General features: G+C 40.3%; 1 protein-coding gene across 1 annotated transcript in view; it reads left to right on the forward strand.

Annotated features, from left to right (window-relative positions):
- The first annotated feature begins 3809 nt into the window (after positions 1 to 3809).
- Positions 3810 to 26491, forward strand: part of TENM3 (teneurin transmembrane protein 3) — a 422372-nt gene continuing 399690 nt past the window's right edge. The window contains exon 1 of the mRNA XM_065695099.1: positions 3810 to 4226. The gene's annotated coding sequence lies outside the window, so the exon portion shown is untranslated. The remainder of the gene's footprint in view (positions 4227 to 26491) is intronic.

The following is a 26491-nucleotide window of genomic DNA, read 5'->3' on the forward strand; positions in this document are numbered from 1 at the left end:
TTGCTTCGGAATATCCACACTGATGGTCTGGTGTGGGCAACAGCTACCGGTGCCCTCCCGACCTTCACCTCCCAGGTCGGTTGCGCGGCGCATTCCGAGCGCGCGGGGCTCCACCCGGACGGCGGTGTTGCGCAGGCCGCCCCCTCCCTTCTCCCCGAAGTTTCCCCGTCCACAAAGCGGGAGGGGGCCGGTTTCCGCAAGGGATTGCGGCAGAGCGCGGTCACTGCCCGCTCGTCACCTCCCGACCCGCTCCAGGCACCTTCCTTCCCGCCGCGGTTCTCCCTCGGCGCTGCGCGGGTGCTGCGCGGGCTGAGCCACCGCCCAGCTGCCGCGCCGCCCCGCCCCGCTTGGGGACCGCGGAGGGAAACGAGGGAACTCCTCCGCCGAAGCCACCGCTCAGCAGCTGCCACCTCTGTCCCTTCCCGAGGCTCGCACAGGAGCGGGAGACGTAAAGCTGATCGTGGGAGAACAAGTTGCTGCCATGTTAGGGTCGGCCAGCAAGAGTGATGGGGGAGCCGAAAGGAGCGTTTATTTATGCATTTATTTATTTATTTTCTACTTAGGATTGTGATGATGAAGCACCCAGACGCAGGGTAAGGTTGCTAGTTGTTTTCCGTCACGTAGAGGCAACCCCTGCCTAGCTGCAGTGATCCCCACCTTGTCTCTTACCCCGCAGGAAGATAGGGGGTTAGAGACAATTTCGTCCTCCATGAGCTGTAGATCGAGGACATCTGACAACGCAGAGATTCTTCTCAAACACTCCTGTATCCTTAAGAGCTGGAGCCCCAGGAGCAGAAAGTGCTGCTGAGGCTGGCGAAGCCCGATCTCCCGTTCAAGCGCGGCCGAACATATTGAGAGCAGTTTAAGAAGTCTGGAGAGAAAGTGACGATGTCTTGAATTTGTCTCATCTTTTGGTGTTACTGGCAGATTAGTACAGGAGCCGGCACGTCTTGGGTCGGAGGACGTCCTGCTCTCTTCTTCCACTAACACCTAGCGTCCGAAAAGATTTACTGATAGCCACATTTAAAAAGAAAGTCTCTCTAAGTCGATAAGGAATGCATATCCTTTTGCTCTTTCTCTGCTAAAATAGGAAGCTTATTGGCAATTCCAAAGAGTAAGGAAGGGCTGGGCTGTGATTTCAGACAGTTTAATCACATTTAAGAGTTGACATCACGAAGAGACTTCCCTACAAAGCTCTAACACAAATGTGACTGTTCAAATGAATTTGAACTCTGAAGACTGAAATTCAATTAAACTTTGGTAAGCCCAGTAATGCTGCTTCAGATATGTTAAAGTTAAGAGCACCAAAATAAGTTCCTCTGCACTTCAAATGTGTATTAATAAGCAGTTAATGTTTCTTGCTTATCCGGTGGGTTTTGCAGAAGGAAGGTATTATGTATTTTTTTTCTGTTTATAATGGGGGAACATCTTAACTCCCTACATTTGGAGGCAGTAAAACGTTCAAGTTAGCATTAGATGAATGGATTTAGGTTAGATAATGTGAATGGATGAAGTAGTGGTGCAAAAAAATAGGTTTTGCTTTATAGGTTTGCATTTGCAAATAGAATTTTTAATTTTGTGTTGGAGGACTATAAGCAAAAAAAAAAAAAAAAAAAAAAACCCCAAAAAAACCCAACCAAAAAACCCCAAAAAACAAACAAACAAAAAAAAAACCCCAACACCCAAAACCCAAACAAAAACCCCTCAAAAAACCAAACAAAACCCCACAACAACGACAACAAAACCCCCATATGTAATGCTCTGACTCTGTAAGATTTGCTTTTAGTTTAACAGAAATGCTATTCTGTATACTACAGAACAACAGTTGTAGCTCTTTGCGGAAGTTCAGGGATGAGGTTATTCCCGTGTGCCTAGCTATGTGGTTTTGAACAAAGAATTTTGTGCAATTCCCATCTGCACGCTTCGAGTGCTTTCTTATAAGGACTAAAGCCTTTGTAGGATATTTTGAAATGCAGGATAATTTGAAATACGAGGTCATGACGATTCCAATTGTACCTATATCATCAGGGCATTCACTTGCACAGATCCTTGCCTGGACAGGTCTCCGTGACTCCTGCCTTTCCAAACGAAATCCCACCACTTCACAGTCACCCCCGAAGTCAGTGCAGATTGTTCGTTTCAATCCGATTGGTTCCGTTTTGGTATCTTTAAAAGAACTTTGCCAAAGCTGCATTCCAAGGTAGTTCTTTAGTAATATTACATCTTTTCTGGGGATGCAGACAAGTTACTTCGTTATAAAATACCTGTTTTGTTTTGTGTATGCTCAGTATTGTGAATTACACATTGACTGTCTACTTAAAAATGTCTGAAACATTTGTGGGGTTTTATTACACTTGCTGCCTAACGGTGCTTTGTGATGCTGGCGGTCTGTGTGTGTAAACACGCAGTACCTGCTGTAATTCTGAAAAGCTGATCCCAGTACGGCTGAACCCGTTTAAACGCCCAGGAACCCTGCCTCAGGGCCAGCCCAGCGAAGGGCAAGTGCAGTGGGAAGCACGGGGGTAAAGCACTTGAGTCTGAGTGCACCTGCAGTAACGTTTCTATGTTTAGGAGGCATTTCCAGTCATTTCGGGTCAGAGGAACATGGGGATTTTCCTCAGGAGCGTTTAAGATAACATGGTGGCGCATCTTTTATTACAGAGTCGGAGATGCGGCAGATAAAGTTTAGAAAATCAAAGTACTGCAGCGGGTAGCCAGCTAACGCTGGAAGATGCTCAGCCATTGAACGTCCCCCAGGGTTGCGCATCTCGTGTGTGAAACGCCTTTGAGTTTCAAAGGAAAGGATAAAGGAATAAAAAAAAGACAGCGGTCCTAGACCGAGAGGTAGGGAACATCTCAGCGTGTGAAAAGTTACAGCTACTGCTTTGAGTGGAGAGGATGCCGAGGCGTTAGGGAGAAAAACAAGCGGAAGCGCCTTTGTACGGGAGAGAGGAACAGCGTTAAAAGCAGATGCTTGAGCTGGAATCAGGTCACTCGGCGCCTGCTCCCGCCTGGTTCCGAAGGCGGCCGGGGCGCGGGGACAGACTGGGCGGCCGGTGTCAGTGGAGGGGCGGGCTGCCGGGCCGGGGACCCCCGGCTTCCCCACCGGCCTGCCGGGCCGCTGCCTGCGCCGCAGCGCCTAGGCTGCCGGGAGCGGGAGAGGTGCCGCTCTTGGCGGGCTGGCCGCGGCGCTGCGCTGCAGGGAGCCGCGGGTTATTTCCCAAAATTCTTCCCCTCCCGTCATTAAATAAATAAATAAATAAATAAATAGGTCCCCGCGGAAAACAAAATACGGCGGAGGGAAGCTTCCTGCCTCCGCCGGGAGGAGGGAAGGCGTAATGAAGCCGTGTAAGTTCATTAGTGTTTGCAATCAGGAGCACGCAGACACCTTCATCAGGGCAGAAAGCCGCGAAGAGCCATTCATCAGCCTGAAGTGCTGCTCGCGGATGACCCCTAAATCACCGCCGGCGTCGCGGATGCGCTGATTGCGCACAGCGTGGGACCCGCGCCACAGCACTCCACGCGAGCCGCCAGCGGGGCAGGCGGGTGGGCAGGAGAAAAAGACGCCGCAACCCGGCGGGTCCCGGCCTGGGGGAGCGGCAGAGCTCTCGGCCGGCCCCCCCCCGCCGCGCTACGGCGCAAGTAGGTGCCAGCGGCGGCTCCTCCCCGCGCTCCTCCCCGCCCGGCACGTTGCTGTGCGCGTACCTCCGCCCCCCTCCCGCAATCGCGGCCAAACTCCCTGCCTGCCCCGGCGGGGAAGGGGGCGGGGAAAGTGAACTCCGCGGGGCGCGCAAGCCCCCGCGGCGGGGGGCGCGGGCAGCAACTCGTGGCCCTCCCCCCGCCCCTCCTCCGGCTCCCGCCCGCCCTCCGCTCCCGCCCGCCTGGCCTGACAAAGTGCCGGTGTGCGCTGCTGTCCCCCGCGCTGCTGCCGGGGCGCGGAGGCGGCGAGGCTCGCCGCGCGCCCGCGGTAAGTGGTACACTGCGCGCCCGCGGAGGCGGCCGGCCGGTTGCGAGGCGCCGGGGCCGCTGCCTTTTCTCCCGGCCGAGGGCGCGCGAGCGAGAGAGCGGACTGGGGCTGGTGCGCGGAGGACGGCGGAGGGTTTCCGCGGCCTGGCGTTCCCTCCAGCTCCCCGCTTCGTGCTGGTACCGTTGTCGGCGGGACCTTCACCGGGCGGGAGCCGCGGGGCGCCCCCGGTCGCGCGGCTGCTGCCGGAGCGCGGCGCCAGGTAGGGCTGCGCGCGCGGGGGAGTCAGAGGGGATCCGAACACGCGACTTGGTGTGGGGCGGACCGTTGCGGGGGGTGCGAATGCGCGGGTCTGGGTCTGCCAGCAGCGCTGCGCTGCGCGGCCTGGGCGAAGCCGGGGCTGGGGGGGGGTCGGTGGGAGCGGGGCCGTCCGCCCTTGGCCGCCGGTCGGGTTTCCCGTTCTCCCCCCCCTCCCGCCGGGTGCGCGCGGCGGCGCGGGAGCTCGCGCCGGGAAGTTTGCGGTGGGTTCCGAACTTCGCTGGCGTCGCGCGTTCCGAGGGGAAGCGGCGCCTGCAGCGCTTTAGCCGGCAGACGGTGGTGGAACCGCGTTACCGGGTGCGAGGGGAGACCAGCCCGTGCCGTGTGCCACTGCCGTCCGGGGCAGACCGGGCTGCCCTCCCGCGCGAAGTTACCCGCGCCTCGGGTGTCTGGTGGGTCTTTCCTCCTTGTGGAGGAGGAGGCAGGTCCGTTGTTCCTTGGGCTTAGAAGTTTCATGTAGCGAAGTTGGTTAAAGTTACAAGGTAAAATAACAAGGCAGTTCTGTTAAAAGTTTTAATAGGAGCTGTTTCTGTAAGAGGTCGCGCAGTTCTAGACTCACTAAATTTTTAGATTTAAAATACGTTTTAAGTACTAAAACTTTTTACCCGTTTTATTTTTGTACTTTCTAAATATCACATGTCCTTCACATTAAGCCTTCTTAGTTGGCTGCTTGCTTAGTTTTATTTGGCTATTACCTGCTTCATTTTATATACGTTTCTTCAGGCAAAGTATTTTGCATCATTCCATTGAAGAGTTACAGTGATATTCAGTGGATGCTTATGTCCTAAAATTCAATGTAATAAAGAGCATATTAGAGTATAAACATTACTCATCCATGGTCTTACAGAAGAGTTAATTGTAATACACTTAAAGACACGCTCTGCTGAAAAATACAGCTTCTCTTACCTTCTAAAATAAGCCAAGTACTATTCAGAATTATTAATGCATTCATAACTGGGACCAACAATATTGGTTTAATATTGTACATAAGGAAAGATTTTCATACAGTGTACTTTGATGTAATGGAAAAATAGTTAGGAAGAATGGGCCCTATATGGGTATGAATATATATGAAAAAGATACCATTGCAGTTTGGGGAAAATACAGTAGGTTGAGAGAAATAATATTATTTTACAATTCCTAGCTTTGCCGTTATGAGCTTGCTGGGTTATTTTAAATGGTATGGTAAATTAGGGGAGGAGAAAAAGCCAGCAGTTCTGAAGTATTAGATACATACATCAGGTTAAAAAGTAAAATGAGTTTACATAAGTGAACACTGAGATTAAGGTTATTGTTTGGTAGGAGAAATACTTGACCATGCCAAGAAGATTCTTTTGTTTAATATTTATTGGAGGGGAAAAAAAAATCCAGAATAACATTCATAATCCGGTTAGCAAGTTAAGACTGGTACTCCAGTGAAATCTCTTTGAGCCAGGAGTAATTATTCTCTGTTCAAATGGAAAAGGGGAAAAAAGGATTTGGTAATAGAAACTAGAAGTTAAAAATCAGTCCACAATAGCCGCTTTTAACAAGCGGCTATTTAATATGAACTCCATAAACTATCAGAAAATGAAATAATAATCAACCTGAAAGTATGTTTTTGTCATCTCTGAACGCCAGCAATTAACAGAATATAGTCTCAGCTCAGTTAGATGTCGAGTACCTTTACTCCAGTTAAAGGCAGGAGCCTTACTCAGACTGATGCCCATGTAGACTGGTGCAAAAACTCACACAGATGTGCAACAGTTCTGGATTAGGCCCAGTAAAAACTGAGAGTGCTCAGTGGCTTTGAGGAACAGGTGCTGTTTGCGAAGGGGCATTTTGCTACATAGACTTTAAAGAAAGCACCAAATACTTACGCCAAGACTTCAGGTCAGAAATGCTTTAATTTTATAGTGACACTGCATTTACTGTACTGAATGGTGCATTTCTGGTACAGGAAACTCATCTCTCTGGCAGTGTACAAGAAATCGTGTAGAGAAAAGTGTAGAGAAATCGTAAAATATCTTTTCAGAATCTTATGCAGTTATGCTGTGTTTGTGTAAAATTTGGGGGCAGATTTGAACTGTGGTACTACATGCCAGAGAAGGTTAATCAGATTAACGCGTATATAATATTATGGTCTTTAAGAATAGCTTTACTATGTAATCTGTTCTATTAAATAAATACGTGTAAACTTGCTCGGCTTACTGGTTCAGCAAATATAGTGATAATGTGACTTTAGCTCCTGCGAGTTTGTGCAGTTGATACTGCACAAAAAATTATCAGAAGTAATTTTAGTGTGTTACAATAAAGCCTTTGGTCTGACAAAATGATGTTTTTTTCTTCCCAGGCTAATTGGTTAAATAAGTTCTTTCAGGATGCTTGCGCACAATTCTTCTTCGTAGGCTGAAGTGTATCTTGTGATCTTAAGATAAATGCTTTAACTTTATAGTAGTGTAATTGTGAAGAGGTTTATCTTGTGGTAAAATATATCAGAAACCCAATGCTAGGGTAGATACCCACACTGTCAGCTATGCAATTAAAACCAAAACCCTAAACATTTGGAGGTTACAGAGGCTTTAAAGAGTACTGTTGTAAAAATGTGCCACTTTAACAACCTTTCCTTACTTCTAAAACTGATTAATTACTATGTCTTATAAAACCTGATTTATTTCATACTTTTTTCATACCAAGCATTACCATTATGAAGCTCTCCTTATAATTGAGATTAATGTTTCTGAGCGAAGAAGTGGTTTGGAGGGCTGCATTCATTTTGAGTGCTGTTCTAATCAATTTTAGATACAGCATTTCACAATGTATCAGTCTGCATCCAAACCTGCCTTATTATGTGGAGTTAACTTGTTAGTGATTGATAGCAAGCCTGCTCCATCTCCAGAGGTGATTCGTTTCAAAACAAGTGTTATGGTTTCCAAGAATATGAATACGGGGTCAGGCAACTCAGGTGCCCTTTCTGTGGCCTGATTGAAGCTTGACAGAATAGTTAGAAAAAAATGGTGGTGTGCTTTTTTGGGGGGGAGAACCCCCAAACAAAAACCAAAACCCCAAGTCCAAACAAAAACCCAACCCTTTCACCTATATTGAATGGTGCTCCTTAAGCTATGGTATTGGTCTTTACGCGCAGTCTGCAGTGATATGTACAATGCACAGATAGCGTCTTTGTGCATCACTACATACTGTATCAATGCATGTCTGCTAGATTATTGTGAAGAATAGCTTTAGTGTTTTAAATCAAAACTCATGAGGCTGGTTTCAGATGACAGGATGTATATCTACTGCCTGTTGTCTGTGTAGGTAATGAAAGATGTGCTGATTCTTTTTTAAATTTGTCTTTTTTTCCTCTCTTAAAAGTAGCAAGGACAGTGCTTATTCCGATATCTATTGTAATATTTGCACATTCCCTCTGTGTACCTCTGGTCTCAGCTTCTCCACTGTTTCATGCTTAACCAACAGTGTATGGTCACACACTACTGCTGAGTGCGATGCGTAAATATTTAAGGTTTAGGAAAAACTGATTTCTTCATAAAAATAAATAAAAAAGGCCAAATATAAATAAAATCCCCCCCCAAACAAACAAAAAAAGGAACATCTGAAAATAGTACACACAGTTCTAAGAATATTTATGTGTGCGTGTCTACTATCAGGATAGTGATTTCAATCTAACTTGTAGTTATTTATGTATTTCTTGCAAGACATGCTAATTGCATTTGGTAGCTTTTTTTAAGTTTGCATATTGAACTAATTAAATCAGTCTTTTAGTTTAAGTGTGTATGTAAACAGTATACAGAATGCTGCAGCTGAAGCATTCCATAAAAATATTTCTGGTCTTATGCAGATCAGAAGCTAATAAAATTACAAAATGCTTACAAATACCAGGCTGTAAGTGCTCCACACCACTTTAGCTCAGTCTTGTGCTGTGGAAGAAATGTTGTAAGTACAGGTTAGTTTTAATACTGTCACCAAATTAGCTGCTCCTGAGCTAATACAAGAGGAATGTCTTTTAAACATATAAAATAGAGAATACAAGATAAATTGTATCTGTGATGACCTTCTTAGATGGAGGTCTATCCGCATGGTACATACTTTGATCCTACAATGTATATACTTTTGTTGTGAAGTACTTTTTAGGCAAAGGTGATGCTTGGATGACACGTTAGAAAAGTAGTTCAAATGTGGAACTGTTTTGTGCTGATACATGCTGTGGGTCTTGCAAAGGGGAGGATGTGCTTTTCTAATTTAGACTGCAATCCAGCATACAGGTTCAAGCCTAGCTGACCTAATTATTTTAAATTTTGCAACTTGTGTCTGTGTAACAGATTGAGGTTGTTGATACATGATGTGTGTGTTTGTGTCTGCAGAAAAGTTAATTGCAAACATTAGTGCCTAGAAATACAGAAAGCAAAACAGTAAATTAGAAATTGGGAAGTGCTGTACTAAATTCAGTACTGATTAACGTACCCTGCAAATCCACTGAAATCAGCAAATTATCTGGATTGCAATGTACCACTGAACTGGGAGGCTCTACTAGCTCTTTGTATTCAATTTTTTTTCATGTATTAAATGTGTATTACTATAACGTAGCAACTTTGGTTTTACTTTAGGCTTTCATGAATGCAAATGCAATCTACATGTACAAAAGGAAACAAAACCAATTTTCAACATGAGAAAAGATAATGTTAAATTATTGCGGTTAACTTTCCTGGCTTTTATTTTTTTAAGACACTTCTAAATATTTAAAAGGAGAATCTTGACATATGTTAGCTATGGATTATAATTATGTAACAAGAGTCTCTGTTTGTCTGTGTTTCTTCTTTTTTTTTATTTTTCTTTATTTTTTTTTAATTTTTTTTATTTTTATGTCTTTTCTTTCTCCTGTCAAAACACTGGAATGATTGCAGGAATTTTTAGTGCAGAACAGGTTTACCAACTTCGTTAACTCTTTCAAGGAATTTATTTTAAAAGGAAGGAGAATATCTTTCCATAATGTTAGTTGAAAAATCTGTATTCCTTTACTCTGTATATTTGTATTTGAATTACTGAAGTGTAAAATAGCAGTTTACAAAAAATATTAAGGTATTACAACATGAATTTTTCCTGTGGCAGCATGAGAAAATGTTTAGAGAAGCAACAAATATTGTCATAAAAGCTCTGTTGGTGTTGAATTTGGAATGTGTTGTATTGGAATCAGTAGTGCTGTTGGTGTTACTTTCCAGCATTGTGCTGAATTTCTAGTAGTATTTTTTACAGCAGATAAAACGACGTGCAAAGTAACTTGTGTCTTATTTACTTTTGTGAGTCTTGACAATTTTTAGTGTCTTAAAACTGTCAGTGGTAGAATTGGTGAACTACAGATTTAAAGTTTTTTCTTGGCAGGAATTGTAATAGGAAGCTGCATGGTAGAATTTTTAGAGGGGAATAGAAAGTAATCAGCACATGATTTATTATAACACAACATTTTCCTAAATCAAAGAAGTCCTTGATACACTTTGTCTGGGTCATGGAGTTGGTGACTGTGTAGTGGTTGAAGAAATCATCATTGCTAATAAGTGTTACTTTAGATTAGCAAATGAAAGACTGCATGTCCTTCAAAGGCCTTATCCGTTCTCATTATAATTCCTTGAACATTTGTCTGACCTTTTTAAAGAAATCCTACAGAAACTTTATGCTTAAGAGCGTTACATAAATAAACTGACCACCACTTGTCTCAAGAACCTTGTAATCTAATGGCAGGAGCAATAATATATCCTTTAACACAAAAATAGAAAATGTTACATGCCACAGCAAATTGTTTATTTAAAAATCTCTTTTCCCAGTGATGTGATGCTTATGCAACTAATGAGTGCTGAGCAGCTTTGTGAAAGTAAGTAGTGTCACGGAAGTCTGACAAAAATCTGTAACCAAATTTTACCGCTGATATTTTTCCTCTCATCTTTCCATCTTTCACCTTTCAAGGTCTATACATTTAGAAAGCTTGGATAGGTGGAGTAGTTTTGGTTTTATGACAGAGCATGAACGTTTGTGGAGCTAGAACGTGCCCAGTTAACACAAACCAGCATAGCTCCGCTTACCTCAGCGAAGATATTGTCATTTAACTTGCAGATGGGGAAGTGTAGGACTTACACTCAGGAAACGCTTTCAATATAGATTTCACTTAATCTCTTCTTTTTTTGTGAACAGTTTGTGTTCCCTGTTATAAAATACATTGCTAATTTGAATAGGCTTTGGTGCCCCTGAAAAGCACTGTGGCTCACATGTTATTTTTCTATTAAAAAGAAAAACAAAAACCAAAAAACATTGTTATTGAACTTGGCAAAGCAGAAAACAATTCATATTATTAAATCAATTTTTCTTAGAAAGACATTCTTTATTCAGTCTACTGCATATATTAAGTACTTGATGTCTCCCTGCTCCCCTTGAAAGATATTCTTGATTTTTGATGTCAAAAGGTTGAGTGGCATTGTACAAACCTATGCAACTGGAAATGAGGAAAGATTGCTATTCCAACAAATCAGCTGGTTGAAATTTTGATTACGAGTTGTGTTTATGTATTGGCTTCACAGCAAAGGGAAAGTCATTGGAAGTCTTAACGTTCAGGCAGCAGTTGCTAAACTGCCCTTTGTTCACAGTTGTTCCCATTTTGCAAGGCATAAATGTTACATTTTTAAAGTAATGCTGGAACTTGAGAAATATTGGGTCTCCATAAATGATTGTCTGAGCTTAAACCAAACAAATAAAAACATATTCAGGACTGCTGGGGAGTCCTAGCTTGCATTTTGGTAAGTCAGACTGGTAGGCGTTAAAGTAAGTCTTTAAATTTGATTTCCCTTCATCCATAACTAGCTAGAAAATCAACACTTTAGGGAACAGAGAGCCCTTTAGCATTGTGGTTTCTTACTTTTGCTTGATGTCTGATTTAAGAGATGATTGTATGAATGGGATTGTATAGACAGTAGGAGGGATTCTTTTTCATAGCTTGCTTTGCTGCTTGCAATAGTAATACACGCACCATTTTTAATTGTCTAATATTCAAAAGTAATAATTTGATTTTGATATAAATTGCTGGCAGAGGAATGAAGAAATTCATGGCAGATTTAAAATATATATGTGTGTGTGCATGCATGCATTGGCCATTCAGTACCATTTGACTTGATAAGTGAGCAGTACAGAACAAAATTATAGGAGGATTGCTCCCCCTCCTTTCCCTTCCCTCCCTGGTTTGTCTGATAATTGCAGAAGTGTGTGATTTCAGCAGAGGCCAGTATACTGGAAGGCAGATATGCCTGTCACCTTTTAGAAAGTTTTTCAGTCATTTGTGTATTATTAGACCATGAAAAAAGACCCACCTTGTAATGAAATATTCATGTTAGTGGCCTGTTTTCATCTTTCATGTATTTCTTGCAGTCAATAAGAGGTAGCAATCTGTCTAAATGTTTGATAACCCAGAAATACATTTATGAATGACTGTGCTCTACAGGAAACTTAGAAGTAGTAAGTGATCAGAAAAGCTGGGGGTTTATTTTCTCTGTTGAGTGAAGAATATCTTAGAGTGAAAATGGAATATCAGCTCTTACTTAGCATGAAATAGTTACAATTACATTTAGAAATGTGTTAAGTGGCTTGAAAATGCATAGTCACTTATTCTTTTGATAATCTTGTGTTAATTGTGAAATGATACAGGGTTAATGATACGAAATGTTAGCACTTCTAATGATATGTTTAAGAACAGTGCAGCCATTAAATTCAGTAAACTGAGTATGTGTGCCTCATAAATAAATGCTGAATTATAATACAAAGCACACCATGACCAAATTAATTAGTATGTTTAATCTAGTGAATTCCAGCTAGGCTGCATACAATGTGGACATGTATTTAATTTCTAAATTTAATATTAGCTACATAAGTCAACTCTACTTATTCAGTGCAGAATTAGTAATAGAAAATTCTTCTTCACTTTTACATGAGCGTCTTTGGTTGTGGTTTTTTTGGTTTTTTTTCTTAAACAGGCTGTTTTAACTCTGTTAGGGATTTTAAATGTTGTCACGAAAAAAGGGATGGGAGTGATAGTGTTTCCCCCTTCCTGCTCTCCCCACTCTTCTCATAATGGGTCATTATCAGGAGGTAGAATTCCTGAGGTCCAAAATAACAAATTCCTAATAACAGGTTCAGTCAAAATGGTGCCACTTGTTCAAATTCATTCAACAATCTAGGACACACTGTTTTGTATTTGCTTATTTGATGCAAACGTTTCTGTTGTTATTTTTTCTGTGACCATTATTGTATCAGCTTTTATTTATGCAGGGAGAGTTAAAATGCTAGTAGAATCACCTTGATTTTTGAAGAAAGGCAGAAAATACAAGTCTATATTTTTATTTATTTTTTTTTTAACCCCTGAGTACCTCAGATTTTCTTCTTAAGTGACAAGAATTATGTGTTTAGCAGGTGAGCTCTAGGGCATACATTATTTTTGAACTCGGCTCCTGAATTCTTCAGTGTGAATTCAGGATAGAAATAGGAAATCGGGTGGTTTTGATGAGTTCGTCGAGTCTAACTCTGCAAATCTCTAAATAATCTATTCAGTTGGTAGTCCAAGGGACTTCAACGAGATTGTGTAGTGAACAGGCATTGTGCCTGTCTGTGATCAGTGGAATATGCTCGGGCTCATTGCTTTCAGAGGGTAGGATGTTTAAGATGAAGAGACTTTGAGAATAACCAGAAAGTTTTTTCAAACACCCCCCCCTACCCTCCTCCCTTGATAGAGGATTATCCGCCCCACCCATAACCTAAGTCTACCTTGGCATTGTGGTTTTTTGGTTAGTACATGGCTAGAAATGACTTGATGAACCATTCAGGTTTTTTATGGAGAGAACATAAAGCACTGAGCAGTCTGACTGCACTCCGCTCCTCAGTGAAATCTGAAATGTATTTAAGGTTTGTATTTAATTTCCAGCCCACACTCCAGCATTTCCAATAAGCAAGTCTGATGACTGCTTATTTGTTGGGCCACACAAAAGAGCACTTTTGTCTAAAAGGGAGCATGATGAGGTTATGTCTATACTACTGTATTAAACACAGTGCTGTAACTTTCCCACATGCTGGGACACTATCATTTATATGGCTTAACACTTGAAAAGCATCCATACAGCATTTTGGTCTATCTGTACCTATTCATGTTCCTCCGGACAATTCTTGGGCATGGTTCTGCAGCTGAGACCAGGGAAGTGTTCTTGGGACCATTCCCAATAAGTGCTTTGCTTCAAGCTTCCTGATTTAAAGGTTACGACTTTTTACTAGCATGGATCTGATTTAATTAGACCCGCTTTAGGCAGGGTTTTGGAGAAGATGACCTTCAGAAGTCCTTTCCAACTTAAATTAGCCTATGGTTCCCTGCCTGCTGGCTGCACATTTTGCAGTCCTTCTTGGGGATGTTGAATTTACTAGTTGGGCATCAAATCTGAGTTCAGTATTATTGATATTTGATTCCGTTGACCACATTTGCAAGAATGGTTCAATTAGATTGGCTCAGAATTCAAATAATCATATTCCTGTTTTAATCAGCTTTAAAGAACTGATGTTACTGTTTTATAACCTATCGTAGGGGTAATCTTTATCTACCCTGCTTGTATAAGATAGTACTTATTAAGTTATCAAGAGGATCTGTGGGAGTGGACAAGCACAATGAGGACCCTATGTGTTAGATACCTCAAGGTATTTCTTGAAAAGAGGTATTTTATTTTTGGAAGTTAGATCTTTCTTTAATGTGTTAATCACGAAGAAAGAACTGTATTATAAAGTCTTTTTTTCAGCACGTGTTTTCAAACTCTAGAATCGTTGTTAGGTGCAGTAAGCTGCCCTGCACTAGAAACTTAGTAAAATTAATTCAAATATTAAGAAAGAAAAAAACAACCCCTAGCTTAATTTTATTACGCACACATGCTAATTATTACACAATACTAACCTGACATAATTTAAGTTTACTGGTTTATATTAAGTGCACAATAGCTAGCACTGTTGTTTATTGGTAACATCGTGTGGAACCCAGATTAACAGCTTTTTGCAGAGATTTTTATTATGAGACAGGATTAAAGATGGTATTAACTGATTTAAATAATCTCAAAGGGTTGTTTTTTCTCTGGAGTTTTTTTTTTTTTTTTTTTAAGAAAATTCTATTTTCTATGGGGTTTGTTACCGGATGGACCAGAGTAAGAAATTAATTTTTTTTTTTTAACATTAATGAAATAAATAATAAAAATTTAAAGAATTGTCACTGACTGTCAACTTTTTGGATGTGAAGAGATTCTGCTTACATGTAGCACGTAATGCTTAAACCAAAGCTACGCCAGCAGATATCACATTGATGTAAAACAACTTGCAGTCTATAGATTGGACTTTAGAACATTTACTTAATGTGGAATTGAACAGTAAACAGGTACCTGAACTGTAAATGGTGTGGTCTGCAGTCCACTGGGCAGAAGCAGTTAACTGAAACCTCAAGGCAGGTGCCTTATGAAACACTTTTTCTGTAGCGCTTCAGTTTCATACCCACTCAATGGAGAAAAATAAATGAAACAGTCTACAAGGGATCGTGTCTGCCTGAGGTTAGGCACCCATACGGGCTGTCTTTGTGAAGGTCTTTAAGGCATGTCATGACCTTCTCTCCATTGCTTTGAAAGTTGGACACTCACTGCAGTACTGCTGCTTTGTGAGACACCTAAAGCGTAGGCGCCGTTTACTGATCTAAGCTAAACAGACTGGATTTCATATGTACTACTTCAACCAAACCTGCATCAACAGCTATGAGAACACTATAAAAAAAGTGTGGATGCTAAGGCTTTCTTTACCTGGAACTAAAATAATTATTTCCAGTTGTACTTTTTTAACCTTATAATTGAAATCACATTGTAGATATTTCCAAACTGTTATTTCATCATCAATTTATAGGTTGAATATTGTTCCTGGATCTAAATAAGACCTTGACTTCTCCATTAACGTACACAGGCTGCACATTAGAAACAAATATGGAGAAGCTTTCATACGTATTTTTTTAAGCTCTGGCTTAGATTAGTATTGTTTCAGGGCGAAAAAAAATGTTTCTACATTATTTCATTATAAACAGATTAACTGGTAAGCACCGTGTCCACTGCGATTTTGAATACTTTTGTGAAATGCAATTCAAATAATTTTAAATTAGAAAATGCAGAAATTGGGTTAAGTGCAGGTAACTATTAGAACTCTTCTAGCTCATCAGTATTTTCAAAAATGTCAGTAGGCAATGGCTGTAGACTTCGCTCCCCCCCATAACATTACCGGCATTTTTAGTTTAATTTCATACCCTAGAAATCAAAAGTACTAGGGATTCTGAAAGGTTGATCTTAATATTCTTCTTCCTTCTTTACTGTGCCATTCATGTGACCGTTCTACTCAGCCCCGTTACATTCCTCCCTGATGGCTGAAAACGACTGTTAGATACCAATTTCTGCTTCCAGAAGATGGGTTATATGGTGTTTGTGTGACAAGCACAGGAACTGCTTGTTCTTTCATCTTCTCTATGGTGGTTCATAACTGTCTTAAAAAACAGTAAGGCTTTGGTTTGATTAACATTTTAAGCTTTCATAAGCTGCCAGTACTTCCTTTAAAAATAAAAAATAGTCAACCTGCACTGTTTACAGCCTGCCCTCCACTCCTTTACCCACTCCCGTGTATAAGCTCAGCTGATTGCCTGGCCATTTACTGGGGGGGGGGAGGGGGAATGGGGCGGGTGGGAGGTGGGGTTTGTGTATTTTTCGCCAGGCTGGTAGCTGGCTCACTGACCCAGTTTAGCAGACAGCCACAGCGTGATGTTAGGAGCAGGGCAAGAAGAAAAAAGGATAGGACTGCCTTTTCAGTTTATTATTTTGAAAAAGGGAGTAGCACACCACCTACACTTTCCTGGCTTGTTCAATTAGAAACACCTAGAGGAGGAAAGGAGTTCCTAGAAATGGGTTTGCAGCTTATGTTTTTCCTCTCTGTGAATTGCTTTGTTTAGTACCCAGCATCACAGCAGAAAACTTTTGGGACTAGGCTAACCAAGAGAAACCATGAGTAAAAGAGGAAATTGAAATACAAAACTGCCTTTTTTCTCTCCCCCTCTCCTCCCTTTCTGCCCTACCCCCCCCAATAACTGCATGTGTTCATGCATATAATAGGGTCATGTGTGGGTTTTAGTATATTTTGTTTGGCTTTTCCCCCCCCCCCCTCATATATACCATTTTCTAGGAGGAAAAGCAGTGATACTGAGATTCCCTTGCTCTTTAACAGAATTGTAGTCATTCTCCAAGAGTTCAACCAGCAGCAGAAGGGATGTCACAGCAATTGGCACTTTTCCACCAAGGACATAAAAGGGGGCTGCTTCCTCTAGACCGTGCATTTCTGTATTTAAGTTATTGTAAAAGAAAAAGAATTCTGTATTCTTTTTTAAAAAACCCAGATCAGTATAGTATCAATGCTATCAATGCTTGTGTTGGTGCTTTGTACCTCTCACAAGTTTTCAAGGAAAGAGAAATCGGGAATTGATTATTTTGCCTGAAAAACAAACCTGTCAGAAAACTGTATTTTATAATGTGGCTGTCCTCAAACTCTTTGCTGGTTGTTTAGAGCTGGGCTGCAGGGTTTTAGAGAGAGGAGGTGCAGCTATTTATGTAGCTTTTTCCTCTGCCCACCTATTTCTCCTTTCAGACATGGATGTATTAAAGGGCTCACAGGGGTTTTCACACTTTAACCCTACCCTTTAGTACCAGCTGATGTGACAGCAGGCAATTCTGCATCCTGTGATGGACTTACGGTTATGCCTTGTGCAGCCTTGCTGTTTTGAGGTGGCACAGTTCAGTTCCTGTTTTTGCCTGCAGAAGGTCACCATCACTTAGCTAGGTATAGGATATGATGCTGATGCTTTGATTTTTCCTGTTGAGATGGTTCTGCTTCCCATGAACTTAAAGATTCATTGGATCAGAAAAGGGCAAAGAAGGGGGGATGTGTCTCTGTACTCTGATGCTTAGGGCATGTATCTGAGAAGGGGAAAACTTGCAGCTTCCTTTAATCTTCCAGAACTGTCTCTTGGTGCCACAGTACGGTTGCTAGTGCTGGCACGCAAGAGGAAGGAATTGGTAGCTGAAGCTGTGAATAAGAAATTGCTAAGAAGGCTGAGAATGCACTTTTAAAAGGGATTATATGGGATTAAAGTGAGCATGTAACTACAACATGAATACATATATATTAAAAAGGGCAGGCAAAAAGCACTTTCTGCATGTAGGGGTTGTTATGCATTTCCTAGCCTAAATCTGAGTTTAAATGTGCACATCCGTTTTTGGATCTTACTTTTGCCTTTCTCTGTTGAGAAGCCAGTTGCCAGTTCGAGCTTTGTGTGAGATTATTGTCATGGATCACACAGGGCTGGTTTTATACATGCAAAGGGAAGAAACACAAAATTAATATGATGTGGTAAAGTAAACAGTTCCAAAATTTAATATAGTAGATTTTAAAAAATGATCCTTATTTCTCATGTTGGCAGCAGCACAATGTTTCTGATGTAATTCAGCAGATTATTCTTGTATGCACTGGTATCCTGGGCTCGCCTTCTTAAACGCGTGCATGCTTGTCTCCCCCCGGTAAGAGCAGGATGACTGCTGTCCTTACAGGTTGAAACACAGCTGTCACTACAAACCCTCTTCAGTAGTTCATGAATAAAAGTTACCAGTGGAGTTTATTAGGTGTGGTAAAACCTATGAAGTTTACCTCTTTTTACAGACCTGAGTACTGAGGCAATGAAAAATGATTTGGTCGTACGACCACAAGAACTTAGATTAGAGCCTTCATATAACTTGACTCTTAATTAGGCTGTATGGAAGATGGTTCATATTCTTTATAGGCTCATTTTTGGCTTGCCTGTGATTTTGACTTGGTGTGTTAATTTGTCCTAGAGTTTTCTGGAAGCAGTCACACATATTTCTGTATAGAATGAAGGTAATGTGTCAAGCTGTGGTTTTGAGTTGCTTGTCCTCAAATATGACCATGCTTCAAAGTGGAAGAAATGGTCCTCAATTCTTTTGGTTTGAAAATCATCCACCAGTTACTTCCTAATTCCAGTATGATAAAATTTCCTTGTAAAGTGTTGCTGGCTATATTTGAAGAAATGAGGTGCTGACTAACCATGTTAGTGTTTTAGGTGACAGTCTCAGCAGCTCACACATTTTAATACCCTGAGTTTGTTGCTGCTGCCATCAGTGAAAACAGTGAATGTTTTTAAGTGTATGTGGTAGTACAGACATGGCCTCAAATTAAGTAGTCTCAAAAATGTTCCCATGAAGGTGCACAGTGCGACTTATGATTGTAGATTTCTCTTTACTTAGTTGCATCTTGTTCTATAAAGCTATGAACAAGAAGTCACTGAGGTGAAATACTTGATATGTATCTAGTAACTGACTGAGAACATATTTTAATTTGGATAATAAATATCATCTGTTTTGATGATACAGGCTGTTGTTAGGTAGTTGACTTCACAGATTTGTATAGATCACAGTTAAAATCAGTATAAAATTAAACTTTATCTCCATCCATTTCCTCAAAAGTATAAAAATGTAAGTTAACAACATTTTCACAGAATCACAGAATCATTTAGGCTGGAAAAGACCCTGTATGACTTAGAATCTGCTCGTACTAAGAAATAATTATCTTTTAAAGTATTATTTTCTCAAACAATTTCTTAGATTCCCATTCCGGATTACACATTTACTTTTATATTCATAGTTGCAGCTTGAGAAAATTTTGATGTTGTCTCATCGATGAAGTAGTTATCAAGGAAAGGAAACATAGAAAGGTAAAGATACAGACAGTATGTGAAGCTTGAGCATGCTTCTCTGTAAGTGAGCATCAAAAGAAAAGATAATGATGTAAAGCACTGTGTTCCACCTATGAGGCAGTCTGAGTTATGTATTCAAAAAGGAGAGTAAAACTGTGCTGTCTAATGAAACAAAGATAATTCTGGCATTTTTCTCCTCTTTGCCTCGTGAACCCAAGCTGAGCAAGTGTTCTACTCTATGTGTGTATTGTTGAGTCCTAGTAGGTTTTTACCCTCTCTTACCAGTTTACTCAGTGGAGTAGTCGAAGTTAACATGGTTTCAAATAGTGGCTGAGCTGAGCTGGGGTGAAAGAGGATGAAGAGGCTGGACTGAAGCAGTTATCTCCTGATGAGCAGTATCCCCTGGAGGCGTGGAAAGATTGTGCGCAGTGCTCAGCCTCTTCTGGTCTGTAATCTGCATCTGTCACCCCTCTTCCACCTCTCTGTGTGAAAACTCTAGGGATGGAGGAGGCAGCACACTGGAAGGAATTATTGTCCCATAGAAGCAGAAATATCTTTTGACAGTTCCTGGTCAGGTGATGCATTCATTGTATGTTTAGAAAGTTCTCGACTGAGATGAAGAAGTCATATTCATTTAGTGCTTAGAACATTTAGTCTCCAAAGTCTCCTGTGCTTTGTGAGGTTAAGGATAGCTTATTTTAACAGAGAAAATGTTTCATCCGTCATCTTTCCTCTGATTTCAGTTACGCAATGTCCTTGGAGCAATTTGGAAAAGATTAGAGAAGATTTCTTTTTCTTTTTTTCTTTTTTTTAAGCTGTCTTTAGGAAGAGAATCATTTGACCATATTGAACAGTGAATCATGAACTGCAGCTTTAAGTATTGTTTTGGTCCATGGGTCACTGTTCAGAAGGCACCAAAATGAATGCATTGTCCTCCAGAAAAAGAGTCAGAAAATTGAATTTCAGTTCTAAGAAATGTCCTTTCTCTTTCTTCGACTGTCAGCTGATCATTAATGATTTATAGTACATGTCTGAGATTGGTTTTGATTTGTCCGTAAGGATGGGTGCATTATTTTGTATTTCAGCTTAACTTTTGTAAGCTACTCTGGCTCAGCGTCAGCTTGATTTAAATTCTTATTCTTTTCTCCATTTTTTTTAGTGTTGTTTTTTGCTGCTTTCTCATTTCCATGTGCATGTCTTATTTTGAAGTGATGTATAGAACATCTGTCTGACTGTGGAGCTTTTAGCATTTAGTGTTGCTGAATTGTTTAATGTAATACTTGTTTCAGGGAAACACGTGATACCTACTGATCCTGCTTAGCTATTGTAGTTGTTATTTCACGTTTTAGACTTTGAAGTGCCTAGAGGGGCTTTGTGCTCTGCACAATGAGCTGCCAGAGTTGGCGTTTCTTTCTGCTATTGCACAAGGTGTGGGTGTGTTCAGGACAGAGGTAAAAGCTTGCCCACTTTGCATGGGGTTAACAAATGCAGTGGGCTGAAAGAGAAGTCATGCAGTTCTAGTACACATGCCAAGCAATTAGATGTTTTCTCAAACTTTGCGAGATTTGAGGACCAGGTGATTGTATCTACTGACATCCATGTGAATCAGGATGGAGCTCGACCCCCATGATTTTAGGGAAGCAGAAGGATTTCTTCCTGAGGTGGGGAATTGAGGTGTTTGGCTAGTTAATTGTTTTAGTAACTCAGAAGTCTGAACATGAGAGTATCTGCCAACTAAAATTGATATTGCGCAAGTATGTAAGTATTGGACTGTCAGTCTAGGATACAGTGTCCTTAATAGGGAGATTTTAGCAAAGCTTCTAGTATGAAGGTAGAAATATGCCTGTGGGGTCTGTGTCAGAGTAAGTGTGCTTGAAGTAATATGTCTTCAAAAGCTGACCTAGTCTGAACAGCGATGGTAGTGTGACCTTGCAAGTGTGCATCTGCTATAACTTTGATACAGGGGTCATTTTGTATGCTGTTTTCTTTATAAATCAGGTTGCTTGTGCCTTCTGCAGAGTCTACACTTTCCTGTTTCAAAATACTTCGTGTAAACATAATTTTTTACCTTAGAGTGCAGAAATGTATGATATAGGGTTATACTGGATTTGAAAAGAAAAAGCTAGTCCTTGTAAATCACCACCTTATTCTGTTTAGAGTATTATGTCACTAAGAAAATATTTCTACTTGTTCATACAGCATGCAAGCAATATAGAAGCATATAAGCATTTTCAAAGAAAACTGGTAATTTTATAGATACCTGTTCTGCTACTGTGCTGTGCTGTTTCTTCCCCTAAAATTGTTAGTGTGCACTGCAGTTGGGGTGTGCTGTGTCAGATGTGCAAAACGCTCCGAATTTCAAAAAAGTTAAGGCAGACTTTTTTTATTTTTTATTTTTTTTTACCATAGTGATTATACTTGACATAGTGTTTTGCCACAGGACAACTTTTTCCCAGTGGCGGGGCACTGAACAGCTTGCATCTGTGGGAAAGTGGTGGTGAAATTGAAGGAACAGTCTGTTCCTGCCGATGTTCATTTTGGTGCCGCAGAATACGGCTTTTGGTGTCTCTGCTGCCGGAGTATACTGATGGAACAAAAGGAACAGCCTGGGTCTTCATGTGTTGAAGTGAGGAAATGAAATCTTAAATCTTGTTTAGATTTGGAATTAAGTGGGTTGTCAATGCCTGTGAAGCTTGAAAGGGGGAACAGGTGAGTCTCTTACTTCTCCCTATCATGCAGTTCTCTGAAAGGGCTCGGAAGTGTTCAGTGGAGGATGGAAGCAGACAGACAGGAGAGCTTTTGCAATAGCCAAAACTGAATTGAAAAGTAAGGGGGAAAGGGAAGACATGAAAGTCTTAATAAAAAAACCCACATTGAATTTAAAATGTACCTCAGGAAATACTTAAGAGGAAAAAATGCTGTGCTGTCTACAAGGAGAAAATATCTCTGGTGTTACTAAGACCAATGAGTTCTTCATGTGATCTGCTGAAATGCTGAACTCTCTAGGGCAGGCCTAATTTATCATCTGATTTTTGCAAGGGGCACAGAATTCCCAGTCAGGTACTAGAAATCATGTTGCTAACACACAGGGTTTTTTTCTACCTCCCATTTTTCCACAGTGATGGGACCTCCCATTCAACCTGAAGAGAAGGCTCCTGTGGATGTGGGCAATTTAAGATTGGGGTTTTTTTTTTATACATGAGATTATTTCAAACAAATGTAGACAAGGAAATTGCAACATTACTTATAAATATCCTCTTTCACTCGCCTTAATGTGAAAATGCCATGAAACAGTAGGGTCAGGGATGTCTGTAGAACAGGGCTCTAAAACTTGTCTATGTGTTCAGTTTACATGAAGTATGTATGTGTAGAGCATGTGTGTGAAAAGCCACAGCTTTATGAATTTCTTTAAATCATGTAAGGTAATTTCAGAAAGATACTGTCTTTCATTCCATTCACAGTCAAAGCTGGAGCTGTTCTTTCTCCCCCAGCCCCCCAAAATCTCAAGCAAGTGGGTAGGTATCTGTTGCAGCAAAGTGGAATAGCCACCTGCCTTCATTGCTGTGTCTGACTCTTCATTTTTTTCTAATGGTGGCTTGTCACTCCATTCATCATTCCTCTAACCAGAAGACTGAAGTAGACAGCTTTGCTACTGATTGCTGGCCTTTGATCTTTCCAACCTAGGTGAAGATATCAGGAGCTAAAAGTCCTATCAACACAGTTCTTGGTTTCGGTAGTGTACCTGGGACATTCAGTCATATCAAGGACCCTTCCCAAGGAAAGCTTTTCCTGAGTATGCACTTTGATTTGCTCATATGCTACACTGTTTGTATGAATTACACTTTTATGTAAGCACACACAGAAAATGGAATATAACAGATTTTTCCCTGAAGTTTATACTGTAGAACTGCATGATGTCTTTATTTTTAAGATTGCGTAAAAATATCTTTAGAAAGATTTTTTTTTTCCCTATAGCCATGAAGTAAGCTTGGTATGTCCCTCAAACCATGTGATACTTAAAAAACCCACCAACCAGTATGTCTTAAATTCCAGCCCTCCCCTAGCCTCTCCAGAGGAAAGCCAAATACAGCGTCTTTGACCTCTTTGTTTATCAATGGAGTAATAAGACATCTCTATTGTAGTAATAGTCTCTGATGTACCTTACACTATGTCTTGCTAATAGAGCAGGTTTGTTCCATTGGGGGTTGAGAATATTTAATCCTTTAACGCTGACATATACAACATATAGCCGTGTCAGCTACAGCTGTTTCCAAACATCAGTAACAAAATTATAGATGGTTTTGAAGCTTCTGTGGTGGAAATGAATACATCTGAGGATTCAACTTGCTGACAGTGTTTATGTAATTTAATCTTGCCATCTGGAAGAAAGTAAACACTTTTTAGGAAATTAAAGTTAAGGTAGCAAACCCCTTCTGGTTTCTGGCCGCTGCAAATAACTTAAGTTGAACAAGTTGATGAAAATCTTCAATAGCGAGGGGATCATGGTTATATTTAAAAGACTGTTATGTAAGTGCATTGATGCATAAAATTGTTTCAGAATATCTGCTTTAACTTCCCTGCTTATTCAATAGTTAGATGCCTTTCTTCTGCTCAGACAAAACCAGAATGTTTTCCAGTGAAATGTGAAGCATAAGCACAGGAAGCATAGGCATGCAGAATGCATAGGTGTAACTGAAGCAGATACATGACTGCTTTTCTTATCATATTTTTCTATTCTTTTTTCCTGTTCCTTGGTTTGTTGTTTTGTTTTTTGTTGGGTTTTTTTTTCATCCTATGTTTGCCTTCTCAGATATCTACTCTTTTTTCCTTTATTCATCTGCTTCATTATTTGCTGAGCTTGTTACATTTCTGTATGGTTTTGGCTTGGTTTTCTGAAGGAATGGGGTTTGCGCAATCTGTCACCTGTGCATCAGTCCTGCTGTAATAATTTTGAACCCGTTAGCCAATTTCACATGAACAGGAGATTTGGAGAAAGATTCCAAAGGCATTGAGTTCCCACAGTGTTTATGAATCCAGGTGGCTTGGTAAAGGGGAAGCACCTTAATAATGCCCTACAGCATGAGCTGTATGGAGAGAAAAGAATAGAGATGTCTGTGGCAAATCAGGGTTAATTAACTATCCTGCTAGTAAAATTGCTTAAATGCTAGCCCCTTCCCCTTGCTATGCCATTCTGTTCTTTTTTTGTTTGTGGCATCTGATGTGAAGTTTTACATGATAGGTGGAGGCAAGATACTCCTTATAATTGTCATGACCTAAGATTATATACATAAAGCCTTTTCTGATAGGAAGCTGATTTTTAGAGGTACATGATTTGACGGTGTCAGCCATTTCACACATGGAAATTGTATGACTGATAGGAGTGACGGAACCGAATTGAAGTGGAGCATATGAAAGCTTAGTTTGCCTTTATGTTTTGATCCTTTAAGATCATCTTTATCTTTGTGAAGGATATTTACTGTGGATTTTTTTTTTTTATTCTTTAATGAAATCTTAAGTTGTTAAATCTCTAAATTATGCAGCATTAGTTAAGAAAGTTAAGATTTGTGACAAGATCAGTGAAATACAAGTAAAGGGTATGGTAGTGATGCCCTTGGTTCCTAAGGGGAGGAGGGCAGGAAAAAGATTAGCAGAGGTACGAACTCAGCTAAAATACTGTGGTAATAATAAAATGAGAATAACCCCTTTCAGCATTCTGTAAAGGGTCTGTAAAACCAGGGGAAAGCCATAGGCCGTTCCTGCTTAACTTTGGTGTCTGGTGATTTCAGCTAATTCTTTCAACCTTTGTACTCTCTGCTGTTTGAGATCACATTCACCCTTCCTTCTTGATATCTAAATCCTCTTCCTTTGCTCTCTTGCTAGAAGCATTGTTTTATTTACTTAGGCTTGTACAAGCATGGGAGTGTTCTGCTAAGATTGACAATAGTTACCATATAGGAGCTGGTCAAGTAGTGGGATTTTAAACTAAAATATCTAACTTCATATTCAGTGTAAGCTGCCTGTCAGCAACTTTTTAGGTCTGAATAGGCTTTAAAAAAAAATCTAGCTCTAAGCCTTGATAATTGAACCTAAGCTCCTAAATTGCTTATCTACTTCTGAAATTTAAACCTTACCCCTGTTATAAAACTGCAGTGAAGATATAGATGAAAATTAAAGAGGATGTTAATGAAAAAAATCTCATTTAGGTTTGCTTCCTAACAGTATAAGCAAAAATTTTAGGAATGTTGATCTGATTTCTATTGTCTTGCATATGAATGATTTCATAAAGCTGGTTAGTTGGTGTCCAAATCATGCCGCTTTCCAACTTCATCAGTGACCTAGACATTTTGCTTGAAATAGACAAACTGGTGAGTTCGTAAACATTTATAGCTGTGCCCTGTGTTAAATAAGGACTATGCTTTATTTTCATGCAATAAAATTTAATTAGTTGTAAGTCAGGTTTTGCTTTAGTTGTAATTAGTTTAGCATATAATTATTGCATCTAATAGCAATCTGAAGTCTGCAAACATTTTGATCTTATTCCAAGTTAAAAAACCCAGCCCTCTTAGATGTATTCAATCAGTAGCTATAATAGAATCTTATTAGTCAACCGTATTACAGACTACTGTGTAAATCTTGAAGTGACTGAAGCAGTGTTTTCACTGATGCTTATTAAGTGCTGCATTGAGAAGATACGTAAATATTTTTTATATTGGGTTTGGTTTGTTAGATGATTAGGAAAAAATCAACAATTTGGGTTTTCTTGGCAAACTTAGTGTTTGGTTTTTGATTCTGAGCCTTTTCATTTTTATTTCAAAATTAATTTTTAAAGCTGTAGCTTTCATAAAACATAACTGGGAACTGTGTGTGGAAATGTTACTCTTTTGAAATATATATATATATACATAGCAAATCTCATAATTTGCACATATTATTGCTGAGTTAAAAATTTTACAGTGGTTTGTTGGTATTTTTTTGAACAACATAATGTGTCTTTTGTCTTTTGGTTGTGGCTGGTTGGCATTTCTAAAGAAGTTGCCCTGCCAAAGAATATTCTGTCAGCTCTGCCTATGGATTTCATTATGGAAGTGGCATTACAGCAAGAGATCAATGCAGAAAGTCTGGTGTGGTGTTAGCTGCAGTAGAGTAATGGAGAGCAGAGCTTCTGTTCTTGCTTTCAATCCAACCCAGTTTATTTTTTTTCAGATATAACTGGCAGCATTTTAAAGTATTACTTGCTAGTAATGATGTTGTAATTTAGATTTGATCTACACTATTATTATCACTATTAAGGTTCTTATATGTTTGCTCCATAAAAGGTCTTCTCTGCTGATCATTTCATCTTCCTGTAGGTCAGGAAATTACAACTAATCAGAGCATAG

The sequence above is a fragment of the Lathamus discolor genome, chromosome 1, assembly GCF_037157495.1.
Source record: "Lathamus discolor isolate bLatDis1 chromosome 1, bLatDis1.hap1, whole genome shotgun sequence".
Taxonomy (NCBI): Eukaryota; Metazoa; Chordata; class Aves; order Psittaciformes; family Psittacidae; genus Lathamus; species Lathamus discolor.